The 23,329-nt window shown below is 41.0% G+C and overlaps 1 protein-coding gene and 1 non-coding gene across 3 annotated transcripts in view; both read right to left on the reverse strand.

Moving 5' to 3' along the window:
- LOC148036464 (D111/G-patch domain-containing protein) overlaps positions 1 to 23,329 on the reverse strand; it is an 84,716-nt gene that overhangs the window by 15,858 nt on the left and 45,529 nt on the right. The gene's annotated exons all lie outside the window — the stretch shown is intronic.
- On the reverse strand, positions 21,572 to 21,645 carry TRNAE-UUC (transfer RNA glutamic acid (anticodon UUC)). Its single transcript has one exon. It is a non-coding gene; the product is annotated as a tRNA-Glu (tRNA).

Here is a 23,329-nt window from a genome sequence, read left to right on the forward strand (position 1 = left end):
CACAACTAGATGTGCCCATTGTAGACTACTACTTCCTCAGCCAAGAAATACATAAATCACCAACCATGAAACAATTGCCACTAGTTGACACCTTTGTGTCAAAACAACCAGCCCAATCATTGTCAGTGAATGCATGCAAGTAAAGAGCAATGACTTTAGGATTAAAATGGCCCAATGTTTGTGTGCCTTTAAGGCAAAAAGGCACGTTTAACCACTTGCCAATGTGTGGTATCACGGCTATGCATAAAGCATGCCAACTAAGAGACCCTAAATTGAATATCTGGCTATGTATTACACAAGTACAATAAACAACCAACAGCCTACTAATAAAGAGAAGTATCAAGAGATTCTCCTACATCCTCAAGTGTAAACCTGTGGCATGTCTCAACGGGAGTAGAGATAGGCTTGCCACTTGCAATCTTGCATCTGAAAACACTTAAGAAGCTACCCAATGTACTCAAACTCCTGCAAAATAATAAACCCCTCTCCCCCCGGCAATTGTAATAAACTATATGCCAAGATAGTAGTGCAAGTGGCCAAGATTTATCACATCAAAAGCATATTGCAATTCATGTTTAGGGCTGAAATAGGTATCTCATGAGTTCCATTCAACAACATGTCATCCACATAAAGAATGGGAATCAAGAGGCTATCCCCATCTTTGTGAACATAAAGTATACTCTTAGTGTGTGAATTACTAAAGCCAAGAGCAATGAAGTATGCATGTATCTTCTCATACCATGGCCTCAAGTGTCTGCTTTAAACCATAGAGTGCCTTATGCAAATGGCACACTTTGCTTTCTGACTCTTTCTAAACAAAGCTAGGAGGTTGAGTGACATAAACCTCCTCATGAAGATCATCATTCAAAAAAGCAGTCTTCACATCCAACCAATGCACATACCAATCATAATGAGTAGCCAAAGCAATGGCATTGCAAATGATGGTTATACGTGAAGTGGGTGCAAAAGTCTTGTCATAGTCAATCCCATGTTGTTGGGCATACCCTTTGGCAACAAGATGTGCCTTGTAGTGATCAATGCTACCATCAGATCTATAAACCCACTTAGTGCCTATAGCATGCTGGCCAGTAGGTAAGTCACATAATTCCCATGTGCCATTTTTGTCAATAGAGTTTAATCCTAATCGCATAGCTGCCATCCAATGTTCGTTTTATAAAGCATCATATAAAGAACTAGGTTCTTAAGTGCATGCAATAGCTACAAGTTCCTATGCAACCAAGTTATCCGGTACATGGCAAGTGGCTGCTCTAGTTCTACTAAGAAGGGAAACGGGCTATTTGCTATTGCATAATGTATCCACACCCATCTAGGGGTTGTTTTAGCTTACTGAATAGCAGCCCTCTCATTGGCCACTTCATGATCAACAATGCCTTGATCAATGGGCTGAAAATCAAGATGTTGCCAGCATGTATTTGCTACTGATTTTGCTATTGTAAACCCTTAATCGGTTGCTGAAATTGACCAAAATTAGGTACACTTTGCTGGAATAAAGGCAATAAACTGTCAAACATGTCCATAGGCCCCACATTGGGCTGATTTTTGCAGTCCATGAAGGGTTGACCAGCATATTTAGCAAATATCACATCTCTACTAACAAAAATCCTATTGGTGGAGGGTTGGTACAAGCGGTACCCTTTACTTTTTGCACTATAACAAATAAAGGAGTATTTGACAACCTTGTCTTCCAATTTATGTCTTTCTGGTTATGGCACCAAAGCATATGCCAAACAACCAAAGACACAGATATGTGACACCATTTCTTTCTTGCCATTCCAAGCCTCATAAGGTGTACATTCAGCCATTGCTTTAGTTGGGCTACAATTCAGCATATACACTGCACACATGATAGCATCAAGCCAAAACTTTGGGGGCAGCTTATTGTGTGATAGCATACAACATGCTATTTCCATCAAAGTGCGATTTTTTCTTTCAGCCATAGTGTTTTGTTGAGGTGTGCAAGGCATAGTACACTAATGGATAATGCCCCTTTCAACCAAAAAAAATTGAACTCTCGTGACATAAATCCCCCCCCCAAGCCCTTGATTGGTATGTAGTGTAATCAACTTATATCCACTACCATTTTCAGCCAAGGCCAAGAATGTTTTAAAGTATGCAAGCACTTCAAATTTGTGCTTCAAAGTATATAGCCAACAATGACAATTCATGTCATCGATGAAGGTGACAAAGTATAGTATCTTTCAATGGATTAGGCATGGGCCCACAAACATCACTATGCACAAGCTATAATTTCCGATCAGCACACATAGAACCACCCTTGGGAAACCAAGCACGATGCATTTTGCCAAGTACACAACTTTTACACACATTGTGAGTAAGTGCTTTCAACGGAGAAAGATCAAGCACCATATTTTTGTTTTTAGGAAAAGCAAACTACCATAATTAAGATGACCAAACCAAGCATGCCATAACTTAGTGTCATCCACAATGGTGGCATCAACATGTAATGCATCCTCTAATGCTCTCCTCTCATATAAATCAAGTTGATAGAGTCCATTGTACATAAGTAACGGTGACAATGAGGGCATCACCATCACTACAATTAGACATTGCATCAATCCATGTGGAATTTAACCATAAAACCAGCATATGCAATGGCTAAAATTGAAAGTAAATTTTTCATTATGCATTGCACATACAAGATCTTTTTAAGTATGAGAGTTTTCCCATCCACTACAATAATGGGAATCTATCCAATGCCTCGAATTACGTGCGAAGCACTGTTTGCACATACAATGGATCCCCCCTTTTGTACATTTGCATATAATACAAACAAGTCACAAAAGGATGTCACGCGCTTAGAAGCATCACTATTAGAATACCATGTACTGCAATTCTCAGTAACTGAAAGACTATGCTTATGTAAAGAAGGATCATACAAACAATGTACAACAAAGACATAAGATTGACCAATGTTTTTGCCAAATGTGCGGTTGCATCCTTTGCATTTGCTGAATTTTCAACAACACTTATGCCCAATTGTTTCTTCTTTTCACTTGCCATCCTCTTTCTGCATTCTTCAATAACTTGCCCCTTCTTTCTACAATAATTGCATCTCTTTTTCTTAGCACCATCATTCTTAGTGTTTAGGGGTCCATAGAAAAAATTGCTTTGCCTTTTCCCTTTGGGTTAGCAAGCTGCCATGACTTCCTTTTGTTTCAATGGCTAGTTGTAAATACTTGATTATCCAAACTTATATTAGAGCAATTCAACCTTGGTTACTCAGCATTTGACCAATTGGTGGCTCTATTTGTGCAAGACCTAGGTAAAGTATCAAGGGGCAATTGGCCCGAATTGATTACTGGTTGTTGCTACAACAAGGGGCTTTTGGAAAAGCAAAGGTGATTGTGAATCTCAGCTTGTACTTAGTTCATTAGCAATCAAGTTAAAGAAATACTGAAAGGGGCACCAATTTTGGGGCCAACAAGGTGTCCAATGTCCAAGATTATTAAGGTACTTTGTGCATTTCAAGTTATGCTCATTTGTTGATTGCTGTAACTAAGTGCTTAATCAAGAAATTACCACCCTTTCCAACAAGAAAGGCTGCTCTCATGGTTCCATTGTTGGGATATCACTCAATCGCTTAATTTGATGGGCTCGAGACACATGATTACAAGCCAAAGCTTTGTGTTAGTACTGATTTTTACTCTCAACTGAAAATCACAGCAATATGTCTTCATACAGTGAGATGCAATCAAGCAGTAATGATGGCTCTCAGTATGAACATTCACATGGGAATAAAGGAAACGCAATGTCTCATCTCGGACAAGGCTCACACCATGGTCAACAAGCTGAAAATGTTGCTATTAGACAAGATGCAAGACCTTCAAGGCATAATTAGACTGATGACCAACAAAGTGAAAAGGAATTTGATTACTAGTTCAAGAATTGGATGAGGACAACAACAAATCTCTTTGCTAAACAACAAATCTCTTTGCTAAATTGGCAAAGGACTCAATTTACCCGATTTTTGAGTTGTCCGAAAAAGGACAGCAAAGGCAAGAAAAAGAAGAAATCTTCTACACCTTTGGGACAGCGGGATGCATAGAAGGTAATGCCAAAGCCTTCATTTGAAGCTCCCAAAGATGCTAATGAAGCAAAACAATTGGTACCTATGGGGCAAGGCATGCAAATGCAAGGCGATCATGAAAGTGGCAATGGGATTTTGGACAGTAAAGCATGCATGTTATGATGCTCCAACTAAGATACTTTGGTGGAAGCATGATTTTTTATGCTATGGTTGAACAAGGATCGCATACAAGAATGTCTAGTACAAATTCCTATGGTATGCAATAGCCAATGCGTGGTGTGCAAGGCCCAATGTATTCGAGTATGATTGGAAATATGCAAAATCCTATGTATGGCAGCTTTGGTTTGATGCCTGGGAGGCACAAAGTAGCATGTTTGACAATGCATCTATACCCTCAAATGCTTATGGGATTCAAGAAATGAATGTTGGTTATGCAAATGCTCCGTTTGGTGTTGGTTTTAAAGTAAATTCAGCGAATGCACCCTTTTTGCAGCAGCCAATGTATGATAACTTGATACCCAAAGGGGCAGCAAAAGACTATGATGAGGATGGAAAAGCAGTGAAGTTTAAGTCCTTTAGTGGTGCACAAGATAGGCTAAAATCTTTGACTTTCATTTAGTAGTTTGATGCAACCTATTCAGAGGGAAACTTCATGGAGTCCTCAAAGATTCGAAAGGCAACAACTTTCTTGAAAGGGAATGCATTGTAGTGGTGATCCACTCTTTTGATGCAAGGTAGAGCACCGTCAACATGGGTACAATTCAAGCAAATGTTTGCATCGAATTGGTTGATAAATACCTTTGAGGTGGACATCATGACAGCTTGGAATAAGTTGGATACTAAGGAATGTAAGAATTTGGAGCAATATAATAAGAAGTTTTGGGATGCCTTGCTGCCTATTACTTCTTATCGCCCCGTACCCCTTCATGAGCAAGTGGAAAACATGTTTGTGGGTTGCCGAATGGAATCAAGGATTTTTGCATTAAATCCACTATCTCTAGCATGTCTCAACTCATAGAGATTGCTACTACAGTAGATGCTTTACTGCATGAAAAGGATTCGGGCTTCCTACACAGTGGGGAGAAGCTGAATAAAAAGTTATTTAAGGCTGAGAAAAGAAGCAGATCTGAAAATCAGCCTAAAAAGAGGCCAAAACAGCAAAGAAAGGGCTCGAAAACATTGGCACAATGTAGGAAATTGATGGCTGCAAATAAATGTTTTATTTGCGAATAGGAGGGTCACATTGCAAGGACTGTCCCACTAGGTAGCAAGCTGGAAAATCAAAAAATCAGGAAGAATCCAAAGGAAAGAAGCCCAAAACATCAACGGGAATGGTGCCCAATATTGTTAGTGATCAGCCTAATGATGATGCAACTGAGTTGTGTAGAGTATGGGGCAAATATAGGGATCAACATGCATTGATTTTCTTTGATAATGGTACACGAGCCAACTTTATCTCTGTTGACATGGCAACCCATCTAGGCATCAAAGAGGATAAGATCGAACCCATGGGGAAAGTTGGAATGGCATGTAAAGGCCATGCAAAGCCTGCAAAGAGTTCTTCATTGCTCCACTTAAGGGTTGTGATATATTGCTTGGTATGCCATGGTGTCACCATATGTATACAATGATTGATTCTCGTGTAAAAGAGCTCACTATTCAGCATAAGGGAAAAGTACTCACACTTGATGTAAAGTTGAAAGGTGAATCTATCCCAGTTGTATCTGCAACTGCCATTTTTAAAGTAATGAAAAATCATCTTTCAAGATGCTTGGTTTTTACTAAGGATAAAGGTGATAGTGAAAATATTGGGAATATGTCCAAGTTGGAGAGGGATTGCATATCATTTCTAAAAATGTACGTTGATTGCTTCTCTCAGTTGCTTCTAGGGCAACTACTGCCTGAAAGGCCAAAAGATCATGGCATAGATCTCATCCCTGAAAATAGCCCATCTAATAAGCTACCTTACTGAGTTGGTGCAGCCCGGCAGGAGGAGATTATGAATCAAATAAATGAGCTATTAGAAAAAGGGTTGATTCACTCCAACCCATCTCCTTTTTGTTCTCCAGTGCTTTTGGTGCAGAAAAAGGATGGTTCATGGCGTACGTGCATTGGTTATCCTACTCTAAACAAGATTGCAATAAAGAACCGCTTTTTGATTCCTCGGATCAATGATTTTATGGATAGATTACAAGGGGCAATCATCTTTAAGTATCATGTTATGCGAGAGTCGATCGTTAGTGATCGAGACCCTCGGATGACCAATTTATTTTGGAAGGGGCTGTTTGATAATATGGATGCCACACTAAATTTCTCACCATCCTTCCATCTGCAAACAAATGGTCATTCAGAGAAAGCAAATTCCACAAAGTTTGATCTTTTGAGGTACTATGTTTCAAATCACAAGACACAGTGGCAGCAATATTTGCCCTTGGTTGAGTTTACTTACAACAACATAGTGCATAGTTTCACTACCAAAGCTCCATTTGAGATGGTTGAGAGTGGCAAGAAGGTACCACCTATCTTGCAAACTAAGGATAAGATCTTTGAGGCTGACCATTACGTGGAAAAGTTGGATGCAGCCTATGCAAAGATAAGGTATGTACTTTAGAGATCATAGAAGCAAAAGAGGACCCTAATCATAATAGACGTGCTTTGCAGTTTCTAGAGGGTAGTTACGTATTGTTGCATTTTAAAAAGGCAAGGCTTAAAAAGATAAAAGGGAGAGAAAGACTGTATACGAATATGAGTATGAGATACTATGGCCCTTTCCAGGAGTTGGGAAGATCAGCAATGTAGCATATTGGTTGAAATTACCTCCACATTGGCAGATACACAATGCCTTTCGTGTGAGTTTGTTGAGGCCTTCTCATGGTGATTTGCCAAAGGATATGTTTGCTGAAATTCAACCTGAGGTTCAAGAGCTGGATGAGATTTTGATACTCAAGTAGATTTTGGCACATAAGGAAAGAAAAGTCAAAGGTAAAGTTTCCAAGAGAGACTTCGTAAAATTTCAAAATTATTTACCAATAGATGCCAAATTGATGGAAAAGGATGACTTGGCATACCATCCTCAATTGTTGCAGCTTTACCTAGATACTTTTCAGTTAGAGATGACTTTAGTTTAGGCTCAATCAAGTTCAGCAGAGCAAGGATCCGAAGTATTGTCTAATGTTCAAGGGGGGGAGGTAGCACTTTCACTCCGCCAATTGTGGACAGCTCTCATTTGTAGTGGATCTCGGATGTATCTAGCATGCATCCAAGGTATTGTATTGACAGTATGTTTGCCATGAGGTCACTACTTAGTGTACTAGTCACTGTGAGATGTAGGTAGATGAGTATGAGTTTCACCCAAACACTCAAACTATACTTTTACATCAACTTATGATCAATTTGGCATGAAATTTGCCTCAATTTTGAGACAAAAATTCTAATCAATTTCAGCTCAATTTTTTATCAGTTTGAGAACCATTTATGGTCACTTTGGGACCAATTTTGCATCAGTTTTTGCACTGATTGTTAATCAGTTTTTGCAAAGAGTTTGTGATCAGTTTGAGGTCACATTTGCAGCAGTTTGCGATCAGTTCTCAAATCAGCAAAATGATCACTTTATGCTTAGTTTTCAATGGTTTATAGATGGTTCCGTAGACATAAGCATGTTAGTAAATGCCATTGACAGTTTCAATCATGATTTATGCTGAACATGTGCTTTACTATGGTTCTAAAGTCAAAACACTTGAGAAACATGAGTTATGGATATATCCAATGGGTTTCTAGCAACAGTTCTAGATTGTTCATGCTAACTGAAAACTTTCAGCAAGGTTTGGGGCATGTAACATGGTTGGACAACAGTGCACAATGTTGTGATTGAGATGCCTTTTGGAAATTCTAGGGCAGTATGCTTTTCCTTTGGCACAACACAATGCAATCGAGGACAATTGCAGGATTTCAAGGGGGAGGTCATAGGGAGTGAAATTTTGAGATGCTTTAATCTTGTTGAGAATGTGCAAGCACCAAGTACAAAAAATTCCATAAGTTTGATGATTTTTGAAAATTTCTAGCAAAAGCCCCAAATTTGTTGAAGAAATTTTAAGGAAATTGGTATATGCTGTAAAATCCCCAAATTTTGTGCTTAACAAGAACACTATACGCGAACATGAGCTATCTTATGTTGGTAAATGCTAATAAAGGCCGGAGAACATTAATATATCAATGTTTTTTCTTCAAGGCGACTGATGAAGCTCATGTGAGATTATCAACACAAACTAAAACTGTTGAGCTGATCAAGAACAATTTGACGTGACACAAGTTGTCGACAACCTAAACAGGAGCAGACGGGCTGTCGGCTATTGGTGACTTGAACATGGTGCAACAGAGCAAGTGAGACTAGCAATAGGACACCGGATGTTGAGCTGTGTGATGGGATAGAGTTGCGTGAGGGGAAATGACTGTCGGGCAAGCTGTGACTGATTGTGAGGCAACAGCCATGTGTACAAAGGTTTGCATCTACGTGGCTTGGTGTCGAATCTCGTCAACACGATCGAGCTCAAACACGTTGCACATGGGAAATTTGATTCCACAATTGAATCGTGCTTCCGACTAACACATCCAGGCTAAAAAGAATAAGAGCAACGGAGCTCAAGGCTTAACTAAGACTATGGCAAAATGCGAGCAAAGTAGCAGTGGCTAAGAGGTATGGCTTCGATACCGCTGTTAGATTGGGGTTCAACAACATGCACACACTCACAATGAACAAGTGGACAACAAGAGAAAAGAGAGCGTTGAAAGGTCACATCCAATATGAAAGAATGAAAGTATAATCCCTAAGGTACTAAGTACCACACCCACTCATGTTTGTTCACATGGGAAAAAAACCCTTCTCCAACTAGAAGGTAAAAAATGCCTGTGAGATAAGGGAGCGTTTACACTAGAACGTAGGAGAAACGTGATAAGTGTAACAAAAGAACTATGTCATAAACTAGTATGCTTCAAAGTCCTAAGGGTTCACAAAAGACCAACCAAACCATGTAGATGAATCCTCATAAGTGGAAAGCAAAATATATTGCATCCTAGATCCTCAAAATCCAATCCAAAATACAATTTGTATTTGTCACAGGAACATGTATTTTTAATGCTTAGCTTTGGCTTTGGCATTATTAAGTTGTGCACATATGAAGTGCATTCAATTTTTGTCACAGTGATAGGTCCAATACCTAAGTTATGCAATGGAAAACATTGGCTAAAGTTGTGACAAGATATGCTGGACGGGTACTTGTAGTGCCTAGTGTCAATTTTGGCTTAGGGCATTAAATGGGCCTAAAAATGATGTTGGTATCATTTGGCCTGAGAAAAAATTAAATATTTAATGCTAGACTAAGGTGTTGGGATAAATGCCCATTTGACCTCCGTATATAGTACATGCACATTATTTAGTTGTACATGTGAAGGCACTCTTACATGCCCTAAGTATAAATACATTTTATTCTTTGTGTGCCAACACATTGTTGGTACACTCAAATCTAATCGTAGTACCAACTCAAATCTAATCGTACTTTCACTCCCCTCTCTGACTCTCGCCGACACTCTCACACTCTCCTCGAATTGCTGTGCTACACATCCCCAGCTAAGCTCCAACAAGAGGCACTCAAAACCGCGCTTCACATTTGCAACCACTCTCCAAACAGGTCCTTAAATAATGGCATCCCTGAGGAGGTTTGGTCTGGCAAATCGACCTCATATGACCATTTACGCATATTTGGCTATGATGCTTTTGTGCATGTTAGAGATGAGTTGAGGAACAAACTTGACCCAAAATCCACCAAAGGCATTTTCATGGGCTATGGTGATGAGGATAAATTTGGCTACAGAGTGTGTTTACCTCAATCCAAGAAAATAACTATTCGTAACAGTAATGTTGTGCTTAATGAGACAAAATTGCTGAAAGGTACTTTAGCCTCTAATGAAGATATGAAAAAGGTCAAATTTCAAAGTTCGTAGTCACCTATTACTTCAAAAAATGAACCTCATGGTGCTGTACCACAAGTTGAAACTGATGATCAGCCGGTTATTTGTGAGTCAGATGATGATGGACAGCAAATAGGAGCACAAGGAGGTCATGGATAGCAAGATAGACTTGCTAATTATGAAAATGTAGGTGCTGGTAATGAAAATGAAGGTGCTGTACAGCATAAACAGCATGCTGAAAATGGCTTACAGCAACCAATAAATGCTTAAAATAACATACCTCCAGATGTAGACCCAATTCCTGAAAATGTTGATCATTGGGTACGTAGGTCTATACGCATAAGAAGGCAACCACATAGGTTTGATCCCTCCTTGCATTATGTGATGCTAACAGATGAGGGAGAGCCTCTTGCATACAAAGAGGCCAAGTCATGCGAATTCAGGCAATAAGTGGGAGCTAGCTATGCAATAAGAGATTAAATCTCTATATGCAAATGATACTTGGGATCTTGTGTCGTTGCCCAAAGGAAGGAAGCCTCTTCCAAACAAATGGATTTACAAAGTAAAGACAGTTGATGGGAAACCCAAGTACAAGGCAAGACTGGTTGCTAAAGGGTACGCACAAAAGGAAGGGATTCACTTCCAAGATGTCTTCTCACCTATTGTGGAGATGACCACTCTACGTGTGCTTTTTTGGTCTCACTGTTGTATTAAACTTAGAGTTGTACCAAATGGATATAAAAACAACTTTCTTGCATGTGACATTGATGAGGAAATCTACATGAAACAGCCCAAGGGCTTTGTAGTTCCTAGAAAAGAGCAGATGGTATGTAAACTAAAACGCAGCATGTATGGGCTGAAGCAAGCACCACGACAAAGGTACTAAAAGTTTGACACTTTTATGCTATCTCATAAGCTTACACGCAGCCATGCAGATCATTGCTTGTACATGAAAAAGGATACAGATGGCAGCCCCATCATACTTGTTTTGTATGTGGATGATATGTTGCTAGCTGGGAAAAGAAAGCCTAGCCTGGATGCTCTCAAAAATCAGCTGAAATCAGCTTTCTCCATGAAAGATTAGCCTAGCCTGGATGCTCTCAAAAATCAGCTGAAATCAGCTTTCTCCATGAAAGATTTGGGGAATGCAAAGCACATTTTAGGCATGAGGATTCGCAGAGATGGAAAGCAGAAATTATTGTTTTTATCTCAAGAAAAGCACATTGAAAAGATACTGGACAGATTTAACATGGCTGAAGCTAAGTCTTTTGGGGTACCCTTATCTCCTTACCTTAAGCTTAGTAAAGCCAACATCCCAAAAAATGACGTGGAAGCAAATGCTATGAAGGAAGTCCCTTATGCATCAGCTTGTAGCTCTCTTATGTATGCTATGGTTGCTACTCGTCCAGACATTGCTCATGCAGTGGGAATTGTTAGCAAGTTTATGTCAAATCCTAGCAAAACACATTGGGAGACTGTCAAGTGTATTCTTCAATACCTAAAGGGTACACAAAGAAAGTGTATTTGCTATGGGCAGGGTGCACTTAGTTTGCAGGGTTATTGTGATGCAGACATGGCAGGTGACTTGGACACTCGTAGGTCCACCAACGGGTATGTCTTTACAGTTGCTAGTGGGACTGTTTCTTGGTGTTTCAAGTTGCAGAACATCGCCGCACTAAGTACTACCGAAGCTGAATATTTATCAGCTATACTGAAGCTTCTAAGCATAGTACGGGGGAGTTTTGAAAACGAGGGAAATGAAAACAGGAAAAACCAGAGTTTTGGAGTTTCAGCCAAATTTTGGAAATGAGGAAATGGTGTTTTGGATTGTACACTAAAATAAATACAGTATTATGTGGGTATGTGAATATATCAATGCCTACAACAACATGTACCCATATTTCATACAAAACTTTTGAGTCCATGTCATATGATTGAAATCATGATTCATTACACATGTCACGACTCACGAGTGAAGATTGAAGAGTCAAGATTCAATGGTTGAAACTTAAGACAGCTTAAAACAATTAAGACTCAATTTTCAAAACTTAAGGCAACAAATGTATTATAATTTATGACTCGTGAATCATCTATGATCTAAAGAGCAATGAAAACTAACATAAAAAACAATGGAGACTGACATCAAGAACAATGGAACAAGAATCAAGATGCATGATAAGTGAAATCAAGATACAATGATACATGTAACTACGTCATGTGAATAATCAGTTGAAACTCCAAAGTCCAGTGAGCACTGAGCACTGTGTACTAGTCTCTAGACTCTAGTAACTATTGAGTAATAAGTATCCACATCAATGAACAATTGGCAACTGTAGTCTGGACAACAAGGCCCGATGTCTTTGTTGGGAACGCATGCCAAGTGGTCTTTCACGCGTGTTACGCTCCTCAATTTATCCAATCCACAATAGTTGCACCGCCACTTCTTTGATCCGCCGAAGCCCTCGTATCTTTGATTGGAGTGATATGTCTCCAATATGGATCCGGTGCCATGATTAGCCTTTAGGTAATGGGAGGAGGAGGAGGAGGAGGAGGAGGAGGAGGAGGAGGAGGAGGAGGAGGAGGAGGAGGAGGAGGAGGAGGAGGAGGAGGAGGAGGAGGAGGAGGAGGAGGAGGAGGAGGAGGAGGAGGAGAGAGAAGAAGAAGAAGAAGAAGAAGAAGAAGAAGAAGAAGAAGAAGTGCCCCGAAACGAACCACAGGATGCCGGAACGCTGGTCTACCATTTCCGTTTCAATCCGAAAGAGCCGGCTAATGCCTTTTAGTTAGCATGCTATCCGTTTTGGCAGCCTTGAAATGCCATTTCAGGTACTATGCTTCTAAGGAAGCTATATGGTTAAGCAAACTTGCAAAGGATCTCGGCATATCTATGGGTATTGCAGTTTGGGATGTGATAGCCAGAGTGCTATGTATCTAGCTAAGAATGCCATGTATCGCTCACACACGAAGCATATAGATGTGCGATATCACTTCATCAGAAATATTCTGGAAGATGGTCTAAACACATTCACCAACATCAAAACACAGGACAACCCTGCAGATGTTCTCACTAAAAGTCTAAGCAAAGCTCAACATGAGCATTGCATACGACTAGTGGGAGTTGGTTAGAGGTTCACTTCGGACCTTTAAGTGGGAGGTTGTTGGATAAAGGCCTGTTTGACCTCCGTGTATAGTACATGCACATTATTTAGTTGTACGTGTGAATGCACCCTTACATACCCTAAGTATAAATACATTTTAATCTTTGTGTACTAACACATTGTTGATACACTCAAATCTAATCGTACTTTCACTCTCCCTCTCTGTCTCTCGCCAACACTCTCACACTCTCCTTGAACTGTTGCTGCACATCCCCAGCTGAGCTCCAACATAAGGCCAAACGAAATTTGGAACAACTTTCAAGTTTAAGGGACTTAGCACATTAAATGTGGATGAGCAAAGATCAAGTAATGGGCAAGGACAAGAGGTCTTTTAATTTCCAGCCATTTGTTAATTGCTGGAAATTAAGTTCAAAGACAGTTTCACTTTAGAAACTGTGCCACTTGACGGTCAAAGAAGAAACTTACCCATGTAAGTCAATTGGGAAGAGTTGGAGGCTAGTAGAGGCTTAGGAAAGACCATCCCAGCCTAGGCTACTCCTTCAGAAGGACATTCTCACCAAGAGTAGGCTGATCCACAGCAAGCAACAGCACCAAGAGGAGCGCAGATAGCAATGGCATCAAGAGTGTCCATAACAGCAGGCGACCTGATTTGGGACTGTAAATCAGCAAGCGACTACTAGTACGAGGCCTAGGCAGCAAGCAGAAGTAGAAGCTAGCAACTTCTAGTGAGACAAAACAGTGAATTTTTCTCTCCTCAACAATTTCTCATCTCCTTTGATACCCTCAACCTTTCTCAAGAGTTGAAGGTGGACAGCAATACAATTTGTTGTCAAAAAGCTAATTTACAGCAAAAATTAGGGTTCCTCGGCACCTTGGAATTTGTGCCCATTTATTGAAGACGCAATGATCAGAATAGCAGTTGTAATAAAAAACATTGCAGCTATCTGAAGCAGATTGCTCTTCCACATTTAATTCCGCCTGCTTGCAAGTGTTCTGAGTTTAATTTGTGCCCAAATAGTACCAAAAGCAAGGAATAAATCAAATCCTAATTCTGCTGATCATTTGTGATAGCCCAATGTATTGGAATTTGTGGAGAGATCAAGCTATTTCCAGTGTACTACAAATTGGAGCAATATAATATAAAGAAATCCCGCAAGTGATGTCAATTGTTGGGGCCAGTTGAGTATTGAGTGTCGATTGTCCAAAGTTTATGTAGTAAAGTAATTCTTTGGGATTTGTGAATTTTATGCTTGCTATAATAACTTGTATTAAATCAGGTCATCTATCACCCTATCCTAGAAGGAAGGCTGGTTTCAATGTTCCTAAGAATCCAAAATGTTAGTTGGGATGGGACTTGGCATGTAGTGAAGACCTTGTACGACACCCTTGCATACTCACCAACTCTACCTTAGCGAGTGGCAATTACCTCCCATCTCCATGTGAAGCGAGTAGTCCGCAAAAGTGGCCATGCTATGGTGGTGTATGTGCAAGAACTTGAGGAGGCCTCTTCTTCTTCAAAGTAAGATGTGGATAAGATGGGCTTGGCATTGTTGTGGGAGTTTGATTCTCTTTGCTTGGATGAGTCACCTCAAGAGTTGCCCCCATCACGGCCAAGAATGTCAAGCCATAGATACAAGTGACACAAAACAAGATGGGAACAAGAGACAGAGAACAGGGAGGACTCACTATCACTTGAACTATATAGTCACATGAGGCTCCTAAAATTTAGGGACCCCCCAAATATGGACATCATATGAAAGCTCTTTATGAGTACATTACAAAAATAATGTTGAAATCTTCATACAAGTTTTCCATGCAAAAATATGTGCATTTTAATGCTTTCAACCTACACATGCACATTGTACGAACATTTCAAAGTCATGCCATCTTGTTGATTGTAACTATTTGTACTAGCAAATCTAGCCCATAGTTCAAGGCACTAATCCTTTGTATGTAGGATTTCGACCCTGATATGCTTGAGTTTCAATCACAAGCCCCCAATAGGATCAAATAGATGGAAGTGTATACTATTTTTTCTTTAACCCACTACATGGTCCACCATAACCTGTGAAAGGAAATAAATTAATAAACAATTAAATATGAAAAATAATAGAAAGGAAACATGGAGAATTTGATTATTCCATTTTTTATAATAGTTAGTACATGATTCTCAACTTTGTGCCTTTGTTTTTGGTTGTGTTATGGCACACATGGACTTCATCTACTACTTGAGTGTACTGCCAACTACCACAACCTATTTCAGAGCTAACACCAAACGGCATTTCTCATCTAAGTCTAGTACATTTAATGCTGCTAGACCTGATTTTTGGCACATTTAATGCAACCAACCTGATCATTATTTTGTATTTATTTGACCAACTTATTGGGTACTCCTCTCCTCCATTAATACATTTATCTGATAAAATCACACTCTTGCTTCCAACTAGAGATTTGTTAGAATAGCAAAACAAGCAACGAAATGAAGAAAGACACAAGATCAATGAAAGAGACGATGCATAAGATGTGCCAGGACAAGGAATCCACTATGAGAATCAAGACTACAATGGTTGAGCGCCAACTCACACAATCCACAAGCTCTCCCTCTCCACACCAAGAACCTACAAGTACTTGTATAATGGACTATGGCCACATCCCTCCTCTTATAGACAAAAACAAAGGAGTAGCCTAGCCCTACCACAAAAATAGGTTGGCCAATAATCATAACAATAAAGAGGCTTCCCATAAGTTAGGGCATGGTGCCCATAAATCTATCATATGACCGCTTCTAACACCCTATCTCAGAGCACAGGTAATCGAGTAAAGGACAAGAACACCCAAGATGCACTATGGATACTCCAATGGCGTGTGTTCCATCAAATGCACCTCAATAAGAAAGCACCCTGAAGAAGAAGCAGCCTAAATGTCATAATCACTCTTTGAAAGCAAAGTACTTGAGCTAGCCACCTTGCATATCCTATAGCCACACAAGTTCCATGGATAGCTCTTCACGACACTAAGATTCCTTCTCTAAGTATGAACTTGGCACTAGACACACCAATCCAAGATTTCGATCACCAAAACACGTGAACTCAATGGCATACATAAAATCCACTAAGAACAAAAGAGCATCAGCATGCCCTCTCTCCACCCTCACATTTGCCCCTTTTGGCTAGGAGCATGTGAGGGCATGCAACATCACTAGAGCCGAGAAGAGCCACTCAATCAACCATCTGTAGGTCCCAAGTGAACCAAAATGATGTAAACATGCACACAATTGTTAGCAATCATGTTTTTCATGCACTATCATCTCCTACCTATGAGATTTGATCTGAGTTGGACGGGGACATTAGGAGCTCTGACATGTTTATTGTTAGATTCATTTATCCTCGTGTGTGAGTAAAAGTGTGTGTTTAGGTATAAACACCTTTTACACAACTTAGCATTAAATAAGAAACAAAGGTGTAGGTGGATACCTTAGCCTATTATTTACACACTACCACTTGTACTTTATCCCACATATCTCAAATATCATTATCAATCCGTCTTTCAGCTTGTGTGCATACAAGAGTTCTTTTTTTTTTCATGAATGAGTGTACAAGCAAGAGTTCTCTCTCTCTCTTGTTGAGAAATAGACAAATGATGTATGCTCCAAGAAGAGCTATCCTGAATCCCATATGCATAGTGAGGACAGTGGAGAAGTTGGAAAGCTATAAAAGCATGTACTTGGTTCACCTTTTCGAGTGAATGCTATTGTACTTTGTACTTAGAATCTATAACTCTATCCACTCAAGATTGTGTTTATGAGTCCAAGCTAATCTAGCTTGGAACCTAATTCACTTGAGTAAAAGTTTGTATCTAATCATCAGTTTTCTTCATGTCTCTTGCTTACGAGTTCAAGTCTCCATAGCTAAACTGAGTTCAAGATCCATGTTTCTTAACATGGTATCAGAGCTATGGTGAGCTCAGTTTAGCCCTTTCTCCAACTTCTCCAGCTTATCATAGCTCAACTCCAGCTCAGGACAACTGGTTGAGTTCATCTCCTACTCTATTTTCACACACTTCTTCTTGGCCACCATAGCCAGATTGTACCTATCCTCAGTGGAGCTCTCAGATCTCATCATATAGACAATCTCAGCTTAAGGTGTCTACTGAGAAGCTCTTCCTCTGCTCCCAGCGCAGCTCCCTATCGCATCAGAGTGCGACATTGTCCATCATAGAGCCCAGCATTACAGAAATCGGCCATCGCTGTCTCTGCTGCGCCCTGTGGCAGTTGTACAGCCTGCGCGACGTTTGGAGGCTGCGATTCACCCTGCTTGTATGGGGCATTTAAAGCCTATACCATAAGCTATCCCCCATCCAATTTCAGCTCAAATGGCTGCGCCAAGCTCTTGCTACAGCAAAAAAACCAGGGCTGTCTGAAACCCTAAACAGTGGAAGCCATAGCCAAGAACTTAGAAAGCTTGGCAATTTTATCTTTTCTTATTGGCATCATCAATAGTGACCTTGATCACTCTGAAATTATCTCTGAAGCCTACTACAGATCTAGAAGGATCCAGGGAAGTTCAAAGATTACCTAGCAACATCGAGCAAAATATCAAGATCTTCAAAGATATAGTATCTATTGATACTCAAATAGTGCTTCTTGGCACTTGAATATTTCAGTTACTCAAGAGTAACTCATCTTTCCATTCCAATTTCGAAGAACATTCTCAAGTTATGTAATGTTTTTTAAATTATCAAATCACTTGTAAATCTCAATCTTCTTGTAAAGGGATAGACACTGCCCGAGAGTTCTCGTGGTAAGACCTCCTTCTAAGATGACTGAAGTAGAACATATAGCAAAATTTAATGGTGAAGGCTTCCATGCCTAGAAGGAGAAGACCATGTACCATCTTATGCGGAAAGACTTGTGGAACTTGTTTGAAGATGATGCAGATAACAAGAAGGAAGATGATGAAGACGGGTTCGTTGAAGAAGACCAGTTCAAATCCAAAGAATGGAAGAAGATGAATAATAAGGCACTAGGCATCATTGCCTGGGGATTAAGTGATGATGTGCTACATCATATATTTGGCATTAGAAATGCTAGAACCGCCTGGGAGAAACTTGATAGAATGTTTGGTACTCAAGCAAAGAATTCAAAGGTAAAACTTCTCGTGCAGTTTTATAAACTGGATATCAAAGACAGTGCTTCTATGACCATACACATTAATAAGTTTACGAGTTTAAAAACTCAGCTTGCATCTCTGAAAAAGAATATTGATGAAGATGAAGCAATAGCCGTACTGCTTGCAAGTGTAAACAAGGATCCATATGAGAACCTTGTGTCCACTCTAAGTAATGTTCCGAGTCTCTCACTCAAAGATATTGAGCACTCACTACTTGATGAAGAAAGCAAGTTTAAAAGCAAAGATGTAAAAGAAACTAGCCCAAGGGAAAACCTCTTATACACTAGAGGAGCTACTGGACCCAAAGGAAGAGGTCGAGGATTCAACACCGACAACAGGAATCGGATGACGTGTCATTATTGTGGTAAAACTGGCCATATTGCCAGTGAATGCTTCCACAAGAAAAGAGCACAACAGATACAGAATAACCACCACCAAAATCAATTCATGAATGAAGAAGAAGAAAAAGGATCCGGATGGCTTTGCGTATGTGAACTTCAAGAGGGGGCTCACGAAGCAGTCAAAATTCAGATACATCTATAGCTTCTGTTTCATTAGAGCATATTACACACACTTCTCACTTCCCTCCCATCCCACCCTCTTCTATATCACACCTTGATCATCTCTCATCATCTTTCCAAAATCTGGGATTATACTCCACATCAGCATCACACGCCTTAGGGGTTGGATATACCATCTCCGCTCCTAGCACCTTTTCCTTCTCCATCCCATTCTCTACCTCTTTGCACCATGGTACTTCGTTAGGGGGAATGCCACCCTTTAACACAGTGCCTCTCACCTTTCACCAAATGAGCACACCTATCACTCCTGGGTCGACTATGATGGGCATCCCCCTCACTATCCCCAGCTTCACATCTCCCATGACCACTCATACGCAGGGGTTTCCATCCTCAACTTATGGTGCATCTTCACACTCTCCTTGGGTTACACCTATGCAGGGATTCCCATCTTCTGCTCCCCGTGTTCCCAACCCACCTCCTTGGGTTCCTCATGTGGCTACCGTGCCCATGCCTAGTCAGCCCATCCCTACCTATGGATCCACCTTGCACACTATCCGCATGCCTGGTGGACACTCTGGTGCCCATTCCCAAGTGTACTCCACTCCCCCATCCTACCCCCACTACACTTTTTCACACTATTCATCTCCAAGCACTACCACTCCTGTTGCAACGGCCAAGAATGCCTTCACAAATAAGACACGTTTTAACGGGTCAAATTTCACTACTTGGTCGAATTTCATGCAACAAGTGCTTGAGTCTCAGGGTCTTTGGGACCTCATCATTGGTCTAAAGCCTATGCCGGACCCTCGACTAGCTCACCCTGACTACATCCGTCAATGGAGAGTCCACAATGCTACAGCCAATGTTGAGCTGATGCAAGGATTGCTTCCTAAGTTTCGCTCTCACTTGCAGCACTTCCCGCTCGCATCAGAGCGTTGGAGTCACCTTCTCGACCGCTATGCGGCTCATGATCATAGTCGGCGCATCAATCTCAACTTTGAGCTTCAAGAGTTCTCTCTTAAGAAAGGGGATGATCTGAAAGTCAAGCTCGCTGACTATAGGCGGTTACTTGCCGAGTTCGCCACTACTGGCTCTCCAAAGTCAGATGACAATCAGGTTACATTCTTCTTGAATAAGTTGCCCGCAAAATACTTCAATTTCATTCAACACATCATCTCCCAACCTCGATTGCCAACCTTCTACGAGTTTGAGTATCAGTTCTGGCATTACGCAAGGCTGCATGATCAAATCCACAAGAAATCCTCATCACAGCCTTATTTAGAGCAGAGGGGGTTGGTTGCTTCTTCTTCGGGAGGAAAAACCACCAGTGGCAAGAACTCGCTAGATGCGAAGGCAAGCCAATCAAAGGGTGACTCCTCTTCCTCCGATGGAGCCAAAGAATCAAGACCTATCTGGCAGCAACTCCCTGAGAAAAACCGGTTTTGCACACACTACCAGAGAGCAGGCCATGTGAACGAGTGTCGATCCAAGGCCCAAGGTCTTCCACCTAAAAAGCCTCAACAGACCGCTGCGACTTCACAGTCCAGTGGGGCTACGCCTTCCGCTGCTGCCCCATCTACTCCTCCAGCCCCCACAACGACTGCTAGACATGTGGCACCTGAATAGCCTCAACAGCCATCCTTCTCTACTCCTGAAGGATTCGTTGATTGGTCTGCAAGTTCCGATCCCGTTGCACTTCATGCATCTATCTCACCTTCCTCCCCACCTCGTCAGGCTTTCCCTTGGCAGAGCCCTGCTACTGGACGTACGCAATGGTGGCCACCTTCTTAGACTAGCATGTCTCTAGGTCCTTTCGGATACCCTAGGTCAATCTAGCATTCATTTTTCGCACTCTTAGAGTCGGCCCCATAGGATTTTTATCTCTACATTTTAAGTCTTCCGCTGCATTGACTCACACACACATACACATTTGCATCTTTGCACTTGTTCCTTCACTTAGCTTTTCATTTTTGTTTTGTTTTGTTTTTGGAGCATCTCACTACTGACCTCTGTGATTGCAGACTTTGATGTCCTTTGCAGGTTTTGTTTTCAGTGTAGGGCTAACATGCAGGTTTGCCCAGTCCTACCTGGGCTGGAGACTTGGGATGTGCGCCGTTCCTTCATGGTTTCATCACCCTTGGAGTTTTGCTCTTCTACCAGTATGGAGGCTTCCCCTCCCTAGGCGGATCATGCAGCAACTCTCTTGATGCTATCATGGGGATAACTTCTACCTAGCTCTTCCAGCTGGGATGCTTCCTCCTCCTCTTCATTCCTTATGGTTCTCGGCACCACATGAAGACCGACATCAGGCTCCTCTTCCTTCTTCGGCATCTACATCTGAGTTTTGCCCTCTGTGTCTGTGTCTGTGTTTTTGTTGTGGTCGTACACTCTGTGTGTCCTCAGTGCAAACCCTAGCACTCTTCTTAACAAGCACTATTTACAACAATTAACAAATTCATAAAACCGAAAAGTACACTTTACCATATAATATTGGACATTGGACATCCTGTTGGCCCCAAAATTGGTGCCCCTTTCAGTATTTATTTAACTATATTGAAGAAGAAGTTGATGTACAATAGGATGCCAATTTTGGGGCCAACAAGGTGTAGTGTCCAATGTCCAAGATTATATGGTAAAGTGTACTTTTCAGTTTTGTGAATTTGTTAATTGCAGTAAATAGTACTTAATCAAGTTATTTACCACCCTATCCGAGGAGAAAGGCTAGTTACATGGTTCCATTGCCGGGATATGAACCCGGGTCGCCTGGTTGAAAGCCAGGTATCCTAACCAAACTAGACGACAATGGAACCATGTAACCTGCCTTCCTCTGTAGATAGGGTGGTAAATAACCTGATTAAGCACTATTTACAAAAATTAACAAAGTCACAAAACTGAAAAGTACACTTTACCATATAATCTTGGACATTGGACACCCTATTGGCCCCAAAACTGACGAACCCAAGATATCACTAAATCCCTTGATTTGGTGGGCCCAAGGCACCCTTATTGCAAGCCAAAGCTTTGTGCTAGTGCTGATTTTTACTCTCAGCTGAGAAATTACAGCAATATGTCTTCATACAGTGAGATGGACTCAAGCAATGATGATACCTCTCAATATGAACGTTCACAAGGGAATGAAGGAAATGCAATGCCTAACCTTGAACAAGGCTCAGACCACGAACAGCAAGCTGTAAATAGTGCTCAATCAGGTTATTTACCACCCTATCTGAGGAGGAAGGCTGGTTACACCTACGGTCTATCGGACATGCGTATCCTGAACCTGTCCTTCACAACAAACCTGCTGCTTGTCTAACACGTTGAGCACTAGCCCGGAAGAGCAACCTACCGTCATGTACCACATGGCCTGTTCCATTGCCCATCGCGTTGACTACTCGATGCATTGTGATCCATACATGTTTGACAATCCTGAAGGATTTCTGATACTAAGGAGTAAACTCTATACTTCAGCATCGAGGTATTTGGCTATAGATTTTTGCTCATTCCTAACAATATGGCACATTAAGGAGACAATAATTAAAGTAGCATCCTTGGTGTCCTCACTCAAGAGGACAAGCTTGATGGCTTCAACCACACGTTGTGGAGTTTTATGGTCCGCAATCTTCTTGTTGCAAAGGACTTGTGGAACTATGTTGCAGGTGACTCTCAATGACCAAGAGGTCTCACACCTTAGACACCTCAACGTCACGATTGAGGACAAGTTATTGGTGTTGCTACTACTGCTGCTCCTCCTCCCCCTCCTACAGAGGATCAAAGGAAATGGGATTCGAAGGACACTCATGCACTTTCGTTGATAGCATTGTCAATGAAAAGGGCTATCATTTCGCACATTCAGTCTTGCAAGTCCTCAAAATCAAGATAGGACATACTTAAGCATAAGTCTACTACCTAAATGAGGCCAAAATCTCCTATCTTTGCAGAGAGTTGGCAAATGTAAACATGGATGAGGGTGATAGCACGATGGATCACCTTACTCATATACAGGATTTGCATGAGCAGCTGCTCAATGTTGATGAGATTATTCAAGATGCTAAATTGATGAACATCACCCTTAACTCTCTTCCAAAGTTATATCTTGGTTTTCACCCCTCTTTGATGTTATCGTTGAGAGGTGGGGCAGCCCCTTACTTTTGTGGAGTTGAAAGGCCTCTTATCGCAAGAGGAGCAAACTCGAAAGAATGTTGCATTGCGTTCAGGTGATGTGGCTATGCTTTCCAAGTTTAAAGGCAAGGGTAAAGCTAAGCAAAATGTACAAAATTAGTAAAAAGGTGATACTAGATAGCCATCAAACAGGGTTGTCTAAGACCTAGAAGTTTAAAAAGAATGGAGAATGTCATTATTGCAAGAAGCCTAGTCACTATATTGACGAGTGCCGAAAGAGATTGGCCGAGGAAAAGAAGAAAGACTCCGATTTGGCTGTCCAAGAGGCATCAACCAACAAATCAACAAATAGTGATGCTTCGATCAACTTGG

Source organism: Lygodium microphyllum, chromosome 5, assembly GCF_053477565.2.
Source record: "Lygodium microphyllum isolate KBCC chromosome 5, Lygodium_microphyllum_v1.1.10, whole genome shotgun sequence".
NCBI classification, from domain to species: Eukaryota; Viridiplantae; Streptophyta; class Polypodiopsida; order Schizaeales; family Lygodiaceae; genus Lygodium; species Lygodium microphyllum.